Source organism: Lissotriton helveticus, chromosome 4_1 (genome assembly GCF_964261635.1).
Source record: "Lissotriton helveticus chromosome 4_1, aLisHel1.1, whole genome shotgun sequence".
In the NCBI taxonomy this organism is placed as follows: domain Eukaryota; kingdom Metazoa; phylum Chordata; class Amphibia; order Caudata; family Salamandridae; genus Lissotriton; species Lissotriton helveticus.
The window spans coordinates 58,032,637-58,051,616 of NC_136063.1; the positions used below are offsets into that span (position 1 = coordinate 58,032,637).

At 43.4% G+C, this 18,980-nt stretch overlaps 1 protein-coding gene across 1 annotated transcript in view; it reads right to left on the reverse strand.

The window, feature by feature from the left end:
* The window catches only part of LOC144827855 (uncharacterized), a 237,089-nt gene that overhangs the window by 176,289 nt on the left and 41,820 nt on the right, over positions 1-18,980 (reverse strand). The window lies entirely within an intron of this gene.

Here is an 18,980-nt window from a genome sequence, read left to right on the forward strand (position 1 = left end):
TCTGGCAATGTACCCGGTCCTGGGGGTAACGGGTAGGTCACTGTCAGTTAATTTTTGCAATTTGGCATCCCAAGCAGGTGACACAGGGGGACCTGGCCCAAGGGGTTCCTCTCAGACCAATCTACCGTGTACCCCGACTGTAGTCCCTACCCCTTTTGAAAGCCAGGTTGAGGCATTAAGAAAGTGTAGCTTCTTGAGCTGGAATATTGCTGGCCTTAGCTCGAAGCTTCCCATACCTGAATGGAATTCTTTTATTAGGAGTTATGATATCTGTGCCTTTCAAGAGACTTGGGCAGTCACACCCATGTTTTGCGAAGGTTACTTGAATTATTCCATAGCAGCTGTGAGGGAGGGGAAAGGCAGAGCCTCTGGAGGGCTAACATTGTGGGTTCGACAAAAACTCAAAGTGAACATTATTGTTATCCCCACCATGAACAATGACATCCAAGCAATAAAATTAACCTTTAGCGGCCGCCAAGTGATCTCGCTAATTAATATCTATGTTAGGGGTACAAGGGGGAAGTACTTGCGAGTTTTAGCGGCTCTGGAGCTGCTCCTTGATACCCTTCCAGAAATCACTAAGATAATTGTTATGGGTGATCTTAACATTACATTCAAACCACTCACCCTGGAGGATGTTTCTTGTGATGAGATAGCAGACAGGAACTGGATGATTCCAGAGCTTGAGCTGGAGTCAGTCAGGAAGTGGACCGATGTGATCTTTCAGATGAACAGCATTTGCATTGAACATGGCCTAAGGGCCCTGAATGGCCGTACTAAATCAGATAGGTTAGGCTCACCAACCTTTAATAATGGGTACCCCTCAAGTAGAATTGATTACATACTGGCAAGCTTGAGTCTTTGGTCACAGGTGGAGGACATGATGATCATTGATCGAATGGAAAGGGATCATAACCCGCTTTGTTGTTTTTTCCTTTTAACCCATTCCCTGCCTGATGCACAATATGGGGACTGTAGCTATATCGGGGAGGTTGTTCAAGCCAATGACATGAGGAGACTCAAGTGGGTCCAGGTAAAAGAATCTCCTACTCTCCTAGATAATATAGCTCAAAGTTTACAATGTGCTATTAGGGAGCTTGAGAGCAATGCACTGCAGACTGGTGCTCATGATAACTCAGGAAAGATCCATACTGATTTTTTTAACCTCTTACGTACTTTTTTTGCAAAAAAAAGGAAAGAAATCCAAAATGCTCCCCCAAGTTGAGGGCCGTTGGTACAATGATGAATGCCGAACGGCACGTGAGGTTTTAGGGAAAGCTATCAAGGGGGGTATTCCAACTACAGTATGTGAAGCAAGGTCACTCTATAAGGCAGCACAACTTAGGGCTAAGAAGGCATGGGAGGACCAAAGATGGACTGAACTACGGGAGGGTTGTGCTTCTAAGGACCCCAAGCGGTTTTGGAACGCGTACAAATGGTCAAACAGGGGCCAGGCTGAGCGCCCACAGAATAATGTTTCCGTTACCGCTTGGGTGAACCACTTTAAACCCCAGTACTCGGCTACTCCCCTGGAGGGGATATTCAAAGTCTCAAATGTGTTTTTCCAGGGAGATACCTTCACCTTGAGGGAGGTCGAGTTAGCATTGGGTTCCATTTTACCAGGGAAAGCGCCGGGGCCCGATGGCATACTGGGCGATACCCTGTTATATGACAAACCTAGCAGGTGCCGTGTATATCATTCTTCTTTCCAACGCAATTGCCCAAGTGGCACCGATCCCTGCGTCCTGGAAAGATGCAGAAATCATTCCAGTTTTTAAAAAAGGAGACAAAGATTGCCCGGGGAACTATCGGCCAATCAGTTTTATAGACTGCTGCCAGAAAATACTTGGAAGAATGGTGCTTAATAGACTCCAGGGGTGGATCGAGGAGTTCAGCATTTTAACACCTTTCCAAGCCGGATTCAGAGCTGCCTTAAGCACTATCGACCAAGTCTTCCGATTTATTTTAATATACTGGAAACAAGTCAGCCTGGGTAAAGGTAGCCTTTATGCTGCCTTCGTTGATCTAAGGGCAGCCTTTGATTTAGTTCCCCGGCGGAAGTTATTGCGCTTCCTAAAATAACTAGGTCTTCCCTTGGAACTTTTAACCCTTATCAGTAGACTCCATGAAGATAACAAGGCCCAAATTAGATGGGGGGACAGGGGGATGTGAAGGAATCTTTCCCGGTGGAACGAGGTGTTAGACAGGGCTGTGTACTGGCCCCCACCTTGTTCACGTTATATATCAATGGAATAGCGGATTGCATGAGCAAAAATCCGACGGATGCCCCTATACTAGCAGGCGTCAAGGTACCCATCCTGATGTCTGCCAACGACACGTTGATCCTCTCCAAGACCCCGAGTGGACTCAAAGCCCTCAAAAATTTTGAGGATTTCTGTTGTGAGAGGGGACTGGAGGTCAACGTGTCCAAGACAAAGCTAATGGCATTTAACACACGTAAGGCAAACATGAGAGGTTTTGCAATGAAGGAGGGCCCCTTAGAAGTAGTCAATGAGTTTACCTATCTTGGAGTTAACTTCCAAGGCAGTATAAAGTGGGACCGGCAAATCGATATAGCCTCACTTAAGCTCAGACAGATAGCGGGGTTCTTGTTCAGGAGCACAATCGCTCCCTATCCAAGCCTATCAGTCCCGCCCTTGAAATCTACAATCTGAAGGCAGTCAGTTCAACCTTGTATGGCTCAGAGGTATGGGGCTGCGAGAATCTTGTTGCCCTTACCTCGGCAGAGAATAGGTTTCTAAGAAATGTAACTGGACTTCCCCAGAGCTCTCCCATGTGCCCTTTGTTATTAGATATAGGCAAGAAACCCATTGCAGCCATAGCCAAACTGAGTCCCTTCCTGTATTGGAGGAGACTGTGGACCACTCCCGAACTTGTTGGCTATGCCCAGGGCTTCCTAGACATTATTAAATCAGACACTTTACATCAAATTAAATGGTTCAGGGTAGTCAGAAATCTTTTAGGGGAGTTAGGTTTGACAGGATTATGGATTGACCCCGCTAAATCTGTTTTTCCATCTAAATCTACTCTGAAGGCCAAGTTCTGGGAACTGTTTTCATTGAATAACGCTAAACAACAAATGTCTTCCTCCCTTTCGTGACGCTTTCTGGATCACAAATTTTTCCCTAGGCTTGAAATTTTACTGGGATGCAATTACGAAACCCCTTGATCGAAAATTGTATTTTCAGTATAGGGTGGGGTCTTTACCAGTCAGATCTTTTACCCAGAACTGGTCTCCACACTCCCTAGTTGGGTGCCCAGGATGTACTGCTAACATTGAGACCACGGCACACATTCTTTGGGTCTGTGGTACCTACGCTGCCCCAAGGCGTGCATGGCTTTTACCAATCTGTAAGCTACTTGGCACTAGGGAAGCGGCGAAGGGAGATCGTATACTGCGAACAGACACTTCATTGCCCATCGTACTAGCTGTGGCCAAATTTTTAGGTTGGGCATGGACTCTGAGAGCGCAGCAAATTACACATTGTCCCTGATTAGGTTTAATAACTTTTTATGATGCTCATGAAGTATGTTCATGATTATGTTTTATTCTTTTAACTCAAGGTTTTTTACTGGTTTTAAAGCTCAATTTCATTTCTGGATTACAAATGAACTTTTGTATAATATTTTTTTTAAACTATGACTGTTTTGTATTCCTGATGATGTATATGCTTCTATGATGTAAAAATCGAATACAGCTTTAAGAAACCGTAAAAAAAAAAAAGCCTAAGAGACCTTCTATATTTTATAAAACATAGTTCCTAGCTAGGGAGGGTGATTTACTAGGTGCCATAGGACCTAGTTTCACCACCATTGTAATATGATTTCTTCCTTTGGTTTTATGGAATTGTAACCATGCTGATCATATTATTTCTAATTATATGTCTTGCTTAGAGCATGTCATTAAAATAATTATTATAACCTTTCCCGTGTCTCTTTTACTCCTTTTGTGGACTGGTATGAGAGTATAACGAAGGAGTGTTCTTGCTTCCCACCATTTCTGAGTATAACCTAAGTCGCATGTTCTAAGTTGTCTAATCATTGGTTCCTTTGCTATGGGACAAAGAGCTAATGTGACACTGATGCTAGTTGGTTAGGGTTTCTAGGCACTAAGGTGAGTTTTTTGATACACCACAATTCACTGAGGTCCTGGGTCTCGGTGCACAGTTCTGTGTAGCAGCAGAATCCCTGGACAAATCTGCCGCTAAAATGGCAATAATGGGCTTGTTAATATGCGTGATAGAAATCCAATAGAAGCCCAGGTTAGATGTGCAGGACATCTATCCTGGGCTTCTATTGGAGTTCTATAATGCACATTAGCAAGTCCATTATCGCCGTTTCAGCAGCAGTTTCCTGCTGCTAAAACAGCGATAATTTTAACGAGGTTCTTGTTAGTATGCCCCTTAGTTTGCTCTCATCGAGGCATGTTAAATTAAACATCAGTATTTGCTCTTATTGCAACCTATGTGTTATTTTGAGTGTGATTTTGAAGTTGAACTTCGAGGCATGAGAAACGAGTTTCATAGCATTGTTGTATAGTCTTTCATTCCGTGCAGGAGGCTCTTCGAACGAGATGAGTCTTTCTGTTTGAACTTCTTGAATTGTAGCGAGAGGAGGGCATCTGCTACTTTGGAATCCACGAGGCCTACTACTCATCATCGGCCACATAGTGTGGTTTGATTAGATCAATTGAGACAAATCTTTCCTAATTTTTCCAGCAAGAGGCGATAGAAGTACAGTCCTTATTCCTTTAACTGCTACTTTGATGTTTCCTGGATTCATTTAGATCCTGTAAAACAGCCAAACGATCATGGATATCAAATGGTTTCTCATCCGCCACTGCGCCTTCACAATCAGGATCAGGTACCCACATTTGTGTCCCAAATAGGACCTCATAAGGGGTGATACCCCTGAGAGAACTTCCTGGCTGGTTATTGAGAGCTCATTGTACCCCATATAAATGATTGACCCAACTACCGCCCATGCCTAATACCCTAGCTTTAGGTCCCAGGTATTCCTTTCCACAATTGAATTTCCCTCAGGATAGTACGGGGAGGAGTACGGCAATGCTACTCCCATACTTTCCATAGCCTTTTTGTAAGCCCGAGACCTAAACACCGGGCCATGGTCAGAATGTAACGTGCCAACTGCATAAGTCCCTATAAAGACCAGCAAATCTTTCATAACAGTTCGAGCATCAGCCAAGCATTGAAGCTATACCCATAGAAATCTTCACCATGAATCCACTACAAACATGATATACTTGTAGGCCACATCTGATTGTTAGGGGCACCAGTGGTCCAGATACATGCAAGCAAGAGGTTTGTCTGATTTTAATAACGGTGTCTGTGTCAGGCGTGTTATGTTGGAGCCTTTCATTTTCTGGCAGATGTCACATTTCAAGACATAGGGCCTCATTTATGAGAAATGACAAATCGCTGCTTGGAAGCAGCGATGCGTCACTTCTCAGGGCACCCTCCTTGCGACATGATTGATGCGTCATATTTACTGCATGACGCGTCATGTCGCAATGAGTTACAGATATGTCAGTATTGCTGACGTATCTGTATGGCGCAAAAGTGACGCATTGCTGGAGTGTGTCACAAAAGTGACGCAACACCAGCAATGTGTCCTTTCACATGGGGCAAGCCCCATGTGAAAGGGCCTGTGTCAGTCTTACCCCTGCTGTGAGGCAGGCGTAAGATATTGATGCCTAGAAGTGGCGCAGTGAAATCTTATAAATTTCACTGCGTCACTTCTATGACCCTTTCTTGCATCAGAACGCCCCCGCATACATTATACCTGATGCAGGTATAATGTAGCGCAGGGGTTAACAAAGTGACTCATCTACCTAGATGTGCCACTTTGTAAATATGACGCAACACTGCAAATTTTTTACGGCGCTGGTGTGTCACAAAAAGTGACACACCGGCAGCGCAAAAGTAGCGCAAGGGCTCATAAATGAGCCCCATAGTCTTTAGTTTGCTTTGTTATACCTGCCCACCAGTAGCGCTGTTTTAACAATAAAATAGTCACTGTAACACTTGTATGTGCAGAGCCCAAACCCTTGTGTGTTGCAATATTCAAACCTTGCCTACGATCCATATTTGGTATTACTCTGTCCTCCACTCCAGAAATCCGAGCATATGGAATGTTGTTTGCATATAACTTGTAGGAGTACTTGAGTAGAAATTTCTTTGGTACTCCTGAGCGGCCTTTGCGTGGAGCAATGACAGCAACCATAATCTCACCCTCTATCCTCGTCTTAGAACGAGTGATTGCAGCTACGGAAGCCCTGCGTACAGCTCCCTTTGCGGTTTCATCAGCCAATGAATTCCCTTCAATGTGAAAGCCATCACGTTGATGACTCAGTGTATGAATCATGTGAGCCTGTGGGAGTTTGTTTCTCAACTCAACTACCTGTTCCCATAGCTTTTTATGCTTAATTGTGCCACTTTTTGCATCTTTGAATCCATTTTTCTCCCAATTATGTAAATATTCATTGTACAATTGCACACAGTAAAAAGAATCACACACTATCAGAGTGGGGAATTCGTGACCTTTGATAATCAGTGCCAGTATTAACACGTTTAACTCTGCCAACTGTGTTGTGCAATCTCCTAGAGATTGCGTTTTGTTGCAACTTGAATGGAACTTTCCATCCCTCATGAGACCTTTAACGATAGCACATGCTGCGCTGTATTGTCGCTTACTCCCTATGGCCAGTTGAATAGTTCGGTCAGTGTAAATAATATATTCATACTGATCTAGAGGTAAGATTTCATTTGGTAGAGGGTATTCTTGTTCGTATTGCTTATGTTTTAGATTTGGATCAAATCAGTATTAAACATCGGTTGCAATCAGAGAATTAGCCCATTGTATCCATCTCGGATGTAAGGCTTTTGCATTTGGAATTCTAGCCTTTGTAACAGCTTCTAAAGCTAGTATTGGTGTTACGACAATTATGCGGGTTTTTTTTCTGAGCCAGTGCTCTTTCTCTTGCTACTTTTTAAAGAAAAGGAGTTAGGTTCTTAGAACGTGGGAATGGCTGAACCTTATATAATATGAAGAAATATGTATATGCCAGCCCACTTTGTTTGCTTTTGCTCTAAATTATTAGCAACATATCAAACTAAATTTTGATTTGTTAGGTATATTTATTTTTACCTTCTCTTTTTTCAGTTTATTTCAAAGAAAAAATCAATCATTTCTATGTCAGAAAACAACACAACATGTATAACAAATATCTACATCAACTTATACACACAATTTATAAAGAAAACATTAATCAAAAAGACATTATTACATCCACATTCACTGTACACTATACACTAGACTTTCATTATGTACAACCTCATTTGTGCAAATCTATTTTTAAACGTTCCTCAGGCAAGTATTATCTCTTCGCCTGATTGACCCTCAGTGGTTGAAATTAGAGGAACAATGATGAACAAAGTCAACAGGAGATAACACCAATATCAGTTCTTTAAATCAACAATTATTAATATTTTGAATTGTATCTCCGTTCTGCCGACGCGTTTCGAACACCACACAACAGTTATGGGTTCTCATCAGGGCCTTGTCACTTCTGTCTTTCCTGTGGCTGTGGTAGTCCTAGGTTCGGTTTAACGTCTTTAGAGCTGCAATCTTTATCTAGTCTTTTCCGGTCATGGGCGCCTCCCTATGGTTCGGAAACACTTCTCACCTTTTTCAGTGAACCGGTCACATCAGGGGCATATAACATTAAACTCGTGTCTGTGCGCAGGCGGTCTTTGTAAACAATGGTCCTCCGGACTCTGAATCTGCGCGCCGCGTTGTTCCTTTCTGATCGCTTTCAGTGATTACACTCCTTAGTGCCTCGTAGCAGCTCTTCCTTACTTCACTCAGGAAGCTTCCTGAGCGAAGTAAGGAAGAGCTGCTACGAGGCACTAAGGAGTGTAATCACTGAAAGCGATCAGAAAGGAACAACGCGGCGCGCAGATTCAGAGTCCGGAGGACCATTGTTTACAAAGACCGCCTGCGCACAGACACGAGTTTAATGTTATATGCCCCTGATGTGACCGGTTCACTGAAAAAGGTGAGAAGTGTTTCTGAACCATAGGGAGGCGCCCATGACCGGAAAAGACTAGATAAAGATTGCAGCTCTAAAGACGTTAAACCGAACCTAGGACTACCACAGCCACAGGAAAGACAGAAGTGACAAGGCCCTGATGAGAACCCATAACTGTTGTGTGGTGTTCGAAACGCGTCGGCAGAACGGAGATACAATTCAAAATATTAATAATTGTTGATTTAAAGAACTGATATTGGTGTTATCTCCTGTTGACTTTGTTCATCATTGTTCCTCTAATTTCAACCACTGAGGGTCAATCAGGCGAAGAGATAATACTTGCCTGAGGAACGTTTAAAAATAGATTTGCACAAATGAGGTTGTACATAATGAAAGTCTAGTGTATAGTGTACAGTGAATGTGGATGTAATAATGTCTTTTTGATTAATGTTTTCTTTATAAATTGTGTGTATAAGTTGATGTAGATATTTGTTATACATGTTGTGTTGTTTTCTGACATAGAAATGATTGATTTTTTCTTTGAAATAAACTGAAAAAAGAGAAGGTAAAAATAAATATACCTAACAAATCAAAATTTAGTTTGATATGTTGCTAATAATTTAGAGCAAAAGCAAACAAAGTGGGCTGGCATATACATATTTCTTCACTTTCTCTTGCTACAGCGGTCTGAACTATTGAAGTTAAATGCATTTCTGCGTTTGTGTACAGGTGTGATTTGTAAGTGATCGGTGCTGTTTCACCTTCATTGAAGGTTAAGTAAGTGTACCCATATTGACCCATTATGGCAGGTATCACTAAGTTACGTATGTTTACTTGCTTCTGAACGTGTTTTGAAGCTATTATGTCTTCTTGTAGTGAACGTAGGATGTTTGTGTGTTCCCGTGTCCAAGGTTTTACTCCATCCGTGTAATCCAAAATGTATGTTCTGCCAACATTTAGGAATCCCAGTATTGATTGTAAATTTTTTTTAGGATTTTGGAGGTTGGAGCAGCGCACACTTTTTTAAAAAGTTATCTGCCAGACGTTTCCCTTTACTTGTACGCGCATAGCCTAAAATTTGGACATTGAGGAGGGCAATTATTAATTAAATTTGTAGACATCAGAGGCGAATCCCATAACTATGGTGCTCACCCTGGTCAAGTGTCTTTTTAAGTCGCAGTCAATCAGATAAATATCATCCACATAGGACAATGCTTCCTCATCAAAATTTTAGTAACTCTGTTACTCTTGCTGAAAATAACCCCAGGTTTTCTTATACCCTTGGGGAGATGACAACATTGTCATTGGGACCCAAATACTGAAAAAGCGCTCAAATACCTGCTTTCAGGCGCTTTATTTTGGCAGAAAAATCCATTTGAGATATCAAGTGTAGTTTTGTATTTTTTTCCGCACAATGTTATTCATTAATGCATCCATTCACGGTGTGCATTTTTAACAGCGAATATCTTTGTGCATATGTTTAAATGTATATAATCTAAAATTAGACAATATGAGTTGTCCGGTTTCATTACGGGAAACAAAGGATTGTTCATTGATGAGCTGCAATTTTCAAACACCTCTTCGTAATTAAAGTGGATCTCAGATCTCCCTGACCTGTTTTTTAGCTTCTTGCTTTATTGGATATTGTCTCTGTGCATTTGGCAAAACCTTTAAAGGGATAACGTGGTGGGTTGAATTTGCATCCCATCCGGCATGATTTTTGTACATTACTGGAGGTAGGGCAAATGCCCACTCCCATGCATATATGTGTTTTTAAAATTAATAGGGACGAGGTCGGAGAAGGCTGAAAAATTTACTGTTTCTCCCCTATGGCACTCCATAACAAGTGATGACGGCAATCTTGTTCAGCTAATAGGATGTAATAACCAGATGACAGATTCTCCTAAAAGAGACCTTTAACTTTTCTGGGCTTGTTTCCCTCCATTTGGAGTGTTATTTCATATAACTTATGTGGGACACTTACCCTCTTATCTGCTATTTCCACTCTGATGTAATCATTCAAGTCCGCTGTCACCAGAAATTCCATCAGGTTCTGGCCAGCTATTGTTACTTCTGCTGCACTGTCTAGCATTGTATGAGTCCATTCCCCATTCAGAAGTTGTGTCTGGGTGTTGGACTTGGCCCTTTTTGGCAGGTTCACCCCTGAACTTTTTGCTTTCAGCTCTGACATGATGGTAGTGATTTTTGGCCTCTGCGCACCTTAGCACCGTGGCCCAGTATAAAGTGTGTGTGCTCTCTGAGTGCATGTGGTGAGATTGGCCTGCTTTCACATAGGAATGCATGGGGGATACGTGTTTACATAGTAGTTCCTGGTATGAGAGGAGTGCAGGGACGAGTTTGATATGTGCGAACTCGTGAGAAAAAATGCTGTGCAATCGTGTGCGCAAATTTATTGTGACTGGTGGAGAAGTGCCACTTTAAGAAGTTGAAAAGTAAAAGAGACCTACAAGGGATTTTTTTTAACCATCAACTTCTCTAAATCAAAACTTAGTCAAGAATGTTACTCCTATTAGAACTAACATCTAAGTATCATTAGACAACTAAACATCAATACATTCAGTTAATTGAAGAGAAACACGGGAGAGCTTTGGTAATTTGAAAGAAAATGACAATCTTATTTTGGCATTTGAGATACAAAGATGGAGTACATAGTAATACTTGGATAAAAACTTTTTCAGCAAAAAACAGTATGTATAGAAGCCAAAATCAAATTGTGCTAACAAAACATAGCTGAACAACTATTCCAAATAAATATCAAGTCACAAATCTCAGAAAAGAAAAAATGTGAGACTTTAAGAAAAAGAATTTCTTTTGGAAATAGATGAAAGGGTCGACGTTTCGGTCTGTCCTGCTTGCGTCTTTCAGACCATCTTCAAGACAGATTGTTTGTAGATGTCAAAAAACTCAATCTCTATATTTGGAGAATGGATCTATATTTGGAGAATGGATCTCTTAAGGTTGAATGCCTCAGTCAAGATATTTCTGAATGCAGCTTTAATATTGTGCTTAATATGCACAGTCTTCAGTGGACGAGCGGCGTCTCGCAGTGAATTCTATGGAAAGCCGTAGAGTTGCATGTCTGGCTTGTGTTTGACAGGGCCTGGATGGTGTGCTTGGCTCCAGGAGGCAGGATGAATCTGCCCAGTGGTGAATAGGGAGATCTGCATGTAGATGGGAGGGAGGAGTTGCACTTGGGACCTAAATAGGCCTGTGCCTTCCCTTCACAATGCTGGATCCACCCCCTGTGGTGCTTCTGCGCACCTAGCATCCACCTGACAAAGAAGAGAGGAGCTGAGCACAACAAAGTGCTCCAAAGCTCCCCCAAACCAGTTGCATCTGCTTTTACCTAGCCCTGTGCTGTGACAATGGGGGATATGTGTATAGAAAAGAAGGGGCTGTGACCCCATGAAAATGTTCTGCCGTACTGATCCTGATGATGGGGCCTGCTGCTGCTGGGCTCCAGGAGGAACTGCCACAAGGGACTGCCTCTCTTCTGGAGGGCCCTGTGTGCTGGCCTGTCTGATCCCAGCCTTGTGCCCCCTGAACCCTGCCTTGTTTTAATGTGGAAGAGCGCTTTGTTCTGACCCTGGACTTGGGACTTCCAGGACTTAAGAGTGCTCTCCTTTGCTGTTGTTCTAAAGGGCGCTTTTCTCATGGAAAGGGTGTGAGGGCTCTGCCGCGGCAAGCGGTGGTCAATCTCGAGGTAATCCCGACAAAGGGATACCCCCTGCCCTGCCGTCTCCTCGGAGTGGGAGCCCACCACACATTCCGTGCACTCCGAAGGAGTGGGTGTCCACCCCGCAATTGGCTGGTCTTGAGGACTTCGGCAGGTGCCCACCCCGCATCTTTGGTGGTCTGTTGGTCATATTTTAAAGGCAGGTTCCCACCCCGCATAATTGCCGCTTTTTTGGGTTATTTCTCGAGAGGGTACCCACCCCGCTCATTCTTCCATAATTGTGTCCTCGCGGTGCCAACCCAGCTTCAAAGTATAATTAGAGAGGTAGCCTACCCCTCATTTGCTCCGTTTCACCGCTGCCAGCTTGAGAGTCCCAGGAGCACTGTGCCGGCTCCCCGCTGACAACAGAGGGGAGCCGCGCTGGGATTGGCCCTCCCGCCGGAAGTTGCCCCGCAACAGGAGAGCGTCCTCGAGAATGTCCGGCAATGGCCCATCTGATGGGGGCTGATGGGGGCTGGAGTGCATGCCCCACATACTGCCAGGAAGAAGCCAAACAGGAGCCATGCAGGAGCCTACCCCGCTCTCCTGTATATGCCGCAAAAACTGCAGCAGTCTGCCAGCAGAGGCACGGGGGCCAGAGGCACATTGCCGGTGCCTCCCCCCGCTGTAAATGAAGACACGCTACCGTGGAGCCTCCCCAGCACAGGAGAAGCTCCACAGTACTGACACCAAGAGGAGAGTAGACCGCGAGAGAGTCCCAGTTGAGTGGGACGACCTATGTACGGTCTCGGTTCTTGATAAGCAGTCCCGCAGGGCAGTGGACCGCTCCAACATTGGGAGACCCCTTTTCTTCCTGCCATTTAGGAGTTCCCCCGAGTGGGGCTCACAGGCACAGTTGTGCCTGTTCTTTCTGTTCTTGTGGGGGCATATTTGTTTTAGAGCCTGTGTGCTCCAATGTGAGGGCATCGAGTTGACCATGCCCCATTTCTCCCAGCTGCCCTGCTCACAGAGGGCAGCAGCACCAAGAGGGCAAGTGTTATTATTCAAGAGCTCCAGAGCAGGACTCAGTCCATTCTCCCTGGTATACGGCAGCAGCCACGGTTGGCGCAGATGGATTTAGGAGTCCTTGAGAGGGACAGCATTGGCACAGGGAGTGCAAGTGCCTTTACAGCTGCCAAGCAATTAGTGGGCCGCTGCTACATTTAGGCCACTGGTGCGCACTTTCACTTCACTGCATTGCAGCCACCCCTGACTGTTTTGGACGTAGGGCATTGGAGCCCTGTGAGAGGCCAGTTGGCCTGGGGACCGTTTTCATGTGTTGTACCCCCGATTGGGGCACACAGTTTTTTTGCTAATCTATTGCCCAAGGTGTTAACGCTTATGAGGCTTAATGTGATGCAATGGTGCTTATGCATAATGTATTTATGCCCCTGAGGTTTATGCAGGATATGGTTTATACCTAATGCTACTGTGATGATGCTGAGGTCATTATTGCGCTAGTAATTACTGGTTGTGCTAACAATTTATTATTGTGTGCTACAGTTAGTATATGTTCTACATTTGCTAATTTCCCTTTATTATTGTTCTGAATTTGGCCCTAATGGCCCTGTCATGTGTATATAACCCCCTGTAGATACTGCCCAGTGCCAGTTGGCACTGTGTAAATTGTGTAATAATATGTTTATGGCAATGCAAAGGCTATTTTTATAAATAACCTTGTAGGAGTTTCTTTTGTGGTGTGTCTAGTGTGTTGCTGCTGTGTTTGTGTGTTGTGCAAACGCTTTACACATTGCCTTCGGGAATAAGCCTGACTCCTCGTGCCAAGCTACCAAGGGGGTGAGCAGGGGTTATCTTTGGCGTGTAACTCCCAAGCCCTGACTAGAGTGGTGGTCTCTGCCTGGTTTTGGCGCAACACTTAGCCAACCAGAGATCCCATTTATAACACTGGGCATGTCTGATCTTCAGGCCTACAACTTTCTGCTTCTACTGAGGTTTTGACTTTTCTTCTTTTTTGGAAGTATAGTCTTGAGCCTGCTGTTTGTCTCTGGACTTTGTGTGCTCTTCTTGTCTTTCTGACCATCCTTCCCTCTCAGAGTTTTTCCATGAACCCTGAAAGGAACGAGAGGAACATGTATCAGTATCCTGAGGTTTCCTAATATTATCCCTTTCCTGAAATTTTCCTCTTTTTAAAGGGCTCCTGTAGAGGAGATCTGCCTCGAGATTGAGATCTGTTTCCTTTAAACTTGTGTTGTTTTTATTATCTCATTTCCTTTTAGAAGAAGCAGGAGTCTGCTTGGAAGTGTTCTTTATAGTTAGACCCATCAGTTGTGGTTTTAAAGTTTTCCCACGTAAACTGTCTCTGCCTAATTCTGCATACATAATTTCAATTACTCTGGGTAGTTTGTGTTGTTGATCTATAGGACTGAAGTCCCTTAGGCATTGGCAGATCACCACCGAAGCTGCTCCCCCTTTAATAATAGCTAGTATTATGGCTTATACCTGGTCATAGTTACCTAGTAACTTCATCCCTAAGTTTAGGGCAGGCTGTGCTCTGTACTCATTTTGTATTTGTCTTAATACATCAGGCACTACTGCTAACGAAGGAATACCATGACAGCAAGACTGTACCCCAAGTGGTACAATCTTCTACTTGTGGTGTTATCCCCATGGGCAATTAGATAGTTAGAATTCTGTGTTTTTTGCAAACTGGTTAGTATTGGGAAATACCGCCTCGAGCTGAGTTATTTTCTGAGCTACCCAGAATGGCATTTGTTGACGTTTCGTAGGCGGTAGCCTGTAACGTTTGTGATGTGATTTTTGTTGCAGTACCCTGAGAATGAGTTCCATTTGTTGCAACTGTTGTTGGCTGGACTGTGAAAGTCCTCATGACGAATTATGTCACGCTTCTGTAGATTTGAAATAAATCTATGTGTTAGAAGAGTAAGTCTGCCTGTGGCATTGTGTCAATGTCAGGATGTGGTGTGTTAGCTGCTAATATAGGCCAAGTTGCCCCTTCTCCCCCGAGCGGGCCTATTTTTACTCTTCCTCTTATGTGGGGTAAGACCCCTTTAAACAAGTATAAGTGAACCTGGTACGTGAGTGGAATCTCTATGTCTTTGAACGGGCCGTATTCCATTGGTGTATCTCCCTCTGTGTAGGAGTGAAATATATGACTTCTCACATCTGCTGCTGGGAATGTAACCCACTAATAAAGTAGAACTGTTTTGTTTGATTTGTGTGCCTCAATCACGAATACTACTAAGCTGCCCCTAGCTGATAAACTATTTTCCAACAGTTTCAGGGTGATTGTATGTCTGAATTTTTCTGCAATTGGAATTGTGTCTGTATCTTCTTCACCATCTGAGATATGTAGCTCTAATACTGGGTTATTTCCAGTCTCAGTCACTTTTGTTAAAGAATACTTTTGTTCAAGGGAACTAAGATAAGGTTTTATTCACAAGTTTAGGAACACTGTGTCCTTCAAGGTTGATTATCCAGTAGCCAATAAATATGATATTTTGCCTACTCAGCTGTGGGGGAGTAGGTGCCCACCCACTCCAGACGTTTCTGGTGTTTTGTGAGTAGGGGTCTCTGAAAATTAGCACGATTGAACTACTCATATTCTACTGTTCAATAAGTACCCAACAAACGTTGGTGGTGCAATGTTGTGTAGTTCCTATATCACCCATACAGGACTTGCACATTTGGATAACATAAACTGTAGGATTAGTGACAGACTGACTCTGAACACCCCCACCGAGAATGTTACCCATTCTGTCTTAGCTAGCTCACAGTGCCACTAGAATCTCCTCTTATCAGGGAGAGAATAGATTATGGCAACCTCAGAACATGACAACTCTGATCCCCCTGGATTGTAGAAACAATGTACTACCTTTCGCTCAGTCACTCGTGATCACTTATTCAGTCTTAGAGAGTTACACAGAAGAAACATTTGGGTGTATTACAATGAGATTTTATTGCACAGTTGTTCCTTTAGTGTAAAAGATAAGTGCTGCAGTAACTTTTACACAGTAGCAGATATTTACGGTTAGAAGTACAGTGAAAATAAAAGGATAGTACAGTTCTACCATCTTGCAATAATTATGAATACATACATGAATATAAAATGCATGATAAAAGTGTGTGTACTCGATGCCTATCTAGAAGTGTACCTAGCATGTGAGTAGGTGTGAAGCTAAGAATCCCTCTAGGATTTAGTCTAACAGCATTACCTGAAGTGAGAGAGTGCTGGACCCTGTCTTGGTCTTGCGTTAGACACCCCGTGAGGGATGTGTTAGTCCACTGTCAGCTTGAGCATCTGCATGCAGGAGCCTCAGTGCCTCTGGTCAGTGTGTCGGCGTGGAAGTCTCACTTCCCTCTTTCGAACCCTAGCAAGATGTGCTGTATTTATACAGAAAGTATCTTGTTTTTTTTTTGTCCCTTGTTTCTTGTATTAGCCATTTTTGGATTTGAGGATGACGCATGGGATGAACCTTGTACGTAGAAATTATGCAGGTTGTGTATCCTCTGCCTGGTTTCGAAGAACCCTTATAAATATTCATTTATACTGTATGAGTCTATCGATGAAGTTATCAGACGCTATTGTCCAGGACTAGAACTAGGTAAAGGTTCAATCCTAAAGGCTCGCTACTGTGTAGTATAAGGGAGATAATGTAGGTGAATGTGTATGATATTACCCGGGCCTATATAAGGGTACCTAAATGAAACATAACACTGCGTTTCGCAACAATGGGAATCAACATGTTAGCTCTGCTGCATTTCTTAAGTATGGACATCACCAGTGTAGCTCTGCTGCATTTCTCATTAATGGGCTTCACCATGGAAGCTCTGCTGCATTTCTAATGAACGGGCATCTCCATAGTAGCTCTGATGCGATCTCATGTATGGGCATCACCATAGTAGTTCTGTTGCATTTCCTAACAATGGGCATCACCATGGCAGCTCAGTTTCCTTTCTCATGTATGGGCATCACCATAGTAGTTCTGTTGCATTGCCCAAGGATGGGCATCACCATGGTAGCGCTTTGCATTTCCCGAGGATGGGCATCCCCATGGTAGCTCTGTTGCCTTTCTCAAGTATGTGAATCACCATGATAGCTCTGCTGCATTTCCTAAGAATGGGCATCATCATGGCAGCTCTGTTTTATTTCTCATGAATGGGCATCACCTTGGGGGCACATTGCATTTCTCAAGTATGGGCATCACCATGGTAGCTCTACTACATTTCTCCAGTATGGACATCACCATGGTAGCTCTTTGCACTTCTCAAGAATGGGCATCCCCCTTTGCTGTATTTCTCAAGAATGGGTATCGCCATGGTAGTTCTGCTGCATTTCTCATGAATGGGCATCACCATGGTAGAGCTGTTGCATTTCCCGAGAATTGGCATCAACATGGTAGCTCTCCTGCATTTCTCAAGAATGGACATCACCATGGTAGCTGTACTGCGTTTCTCAAGAATGAGCATCACCATGGAAGCTCTGCTGCATTTCCTAGGAATTGGCATCATCATGGCAGCTCTTTGCATTTTTCATGGATTTGCATCCCCTTAGTAGCTCTGCTGCATTTCTAAAGTATGGGCATCATCATGTTGTATTTCTCAATAATGGGCATCCCGTGGTTGCTCTTTGCACTTCTCAAGTATGGGCATTGAAATTGTAGTTCTGCTGCATTTCTCAAGCATGGGCATCACCATGGTAGCTCTGCTGCATTTCTCAAGAATGAGCACCACCATATTTGCTCTTTGTGTTTCTCAATAATGGGTATCACCATGGCACCAGCGGTGCATTTCTCAGGGATGGGCATCACCATGATAGCTCTGCTGCATTTTTCAAGTATAGACATCTTTGTGATAGGTCTGCATTTCTCATGCATGGGCATCATCATGATAGTACTGCTGCAATTCTCTAGAATGGGCATCACCATGGTAGGTCGTCTGCATTTCTCAAGGATGAGCATCACCATGGTACTGCTGCTGCATTTCTTATGTACGGGCATCACCATGGTAGCTCTGCTGTATTTCTCATGCTTTGGCATCATCTTGGTATTCTTCTGCATTTCTCATGTATGAGCATCACCATAGTAGGTCTGCTGCATTTCTCAAGAATGGGCATTACCAAGGTAGCTCTGCTGCATTTTTCAAGAGGGGCATCACCGTGGTAGTTTTGCTGCATTTCTCCCTTATGGCAATCACCATGGCAGCTCTGCCTCATTTCGCAGGAATAGGCATTACTATTGTAGCTATGTTGCATTTTCTATATAAGGGCATTATTAGTGCCTCTTTTTTTTTAAATGTATGTGCCAGGGCACGTGATATTCCTCTGGAGGTCATCATGATTGGCAGTACCTGCTGTCCCTGTCCGCACAGTCACATACTGCGCATCACACAATACAAGCGTGGTGGTTTGGATTATTTTGACTGAAAGCATGGCTTGGACCCATTTATTTTTATTATTTTCATGACCGTTGAATACTTTAGGGAAGAGCACTGCTTAAAAATATAGTGCCACCATGAGGTAGGGTGTCTAAAATAAGTGTTGGTGTTTAGCGATAAGTGCTAGTGCCATGCACCAGCAAACACCGGCATAACTTAACCACCAGGGTTAATCCTGTAGCTCTGTTGAGAGTGATCTATTTTTCGCATGGAGAAACTTCCTCCACGCAATGTAGTGGCTTCAAGTAGATATGCATCTTCCAACCTCTAATATGGACACTGAACATGTGCACTAGGAGGAAAGAGAAAAATGAACAGCCGTTCCCAATTGTTGGTATCTGTGGAATATGAGCCTTTAACATACAAAACGGAATAGGACAGCAATACACTCTGTGATATCAAACCACCCATGTCAACATTCAAGCAGTGATTTACTAAAAGATTTTGGCAAAGTTAAGTAAGGACTCTATATAGAGAATATACAAGCTTGGGAAAATAAGCAGAGTATGTTTGTGCTGCTGCCGTAAACCAAGTTGAATGTGAAGGGACTGCAGTGTATTAAGGAATAAAATGGCGCTGTAGCAGTTGCACTTTTGCAAATTGGGAAGAGCCACCTACTTGCCAAAATAACTAAAGCATTTCAGCGGATTATTAGGGGTCAAATCAGGAATGAAAACTAGGTTTTATAGGAGCTTTTTGAAGAAGACAACATTATTTAATGGTGATGACAATTGGACTATTTGTTTTCAGTCCATCTAA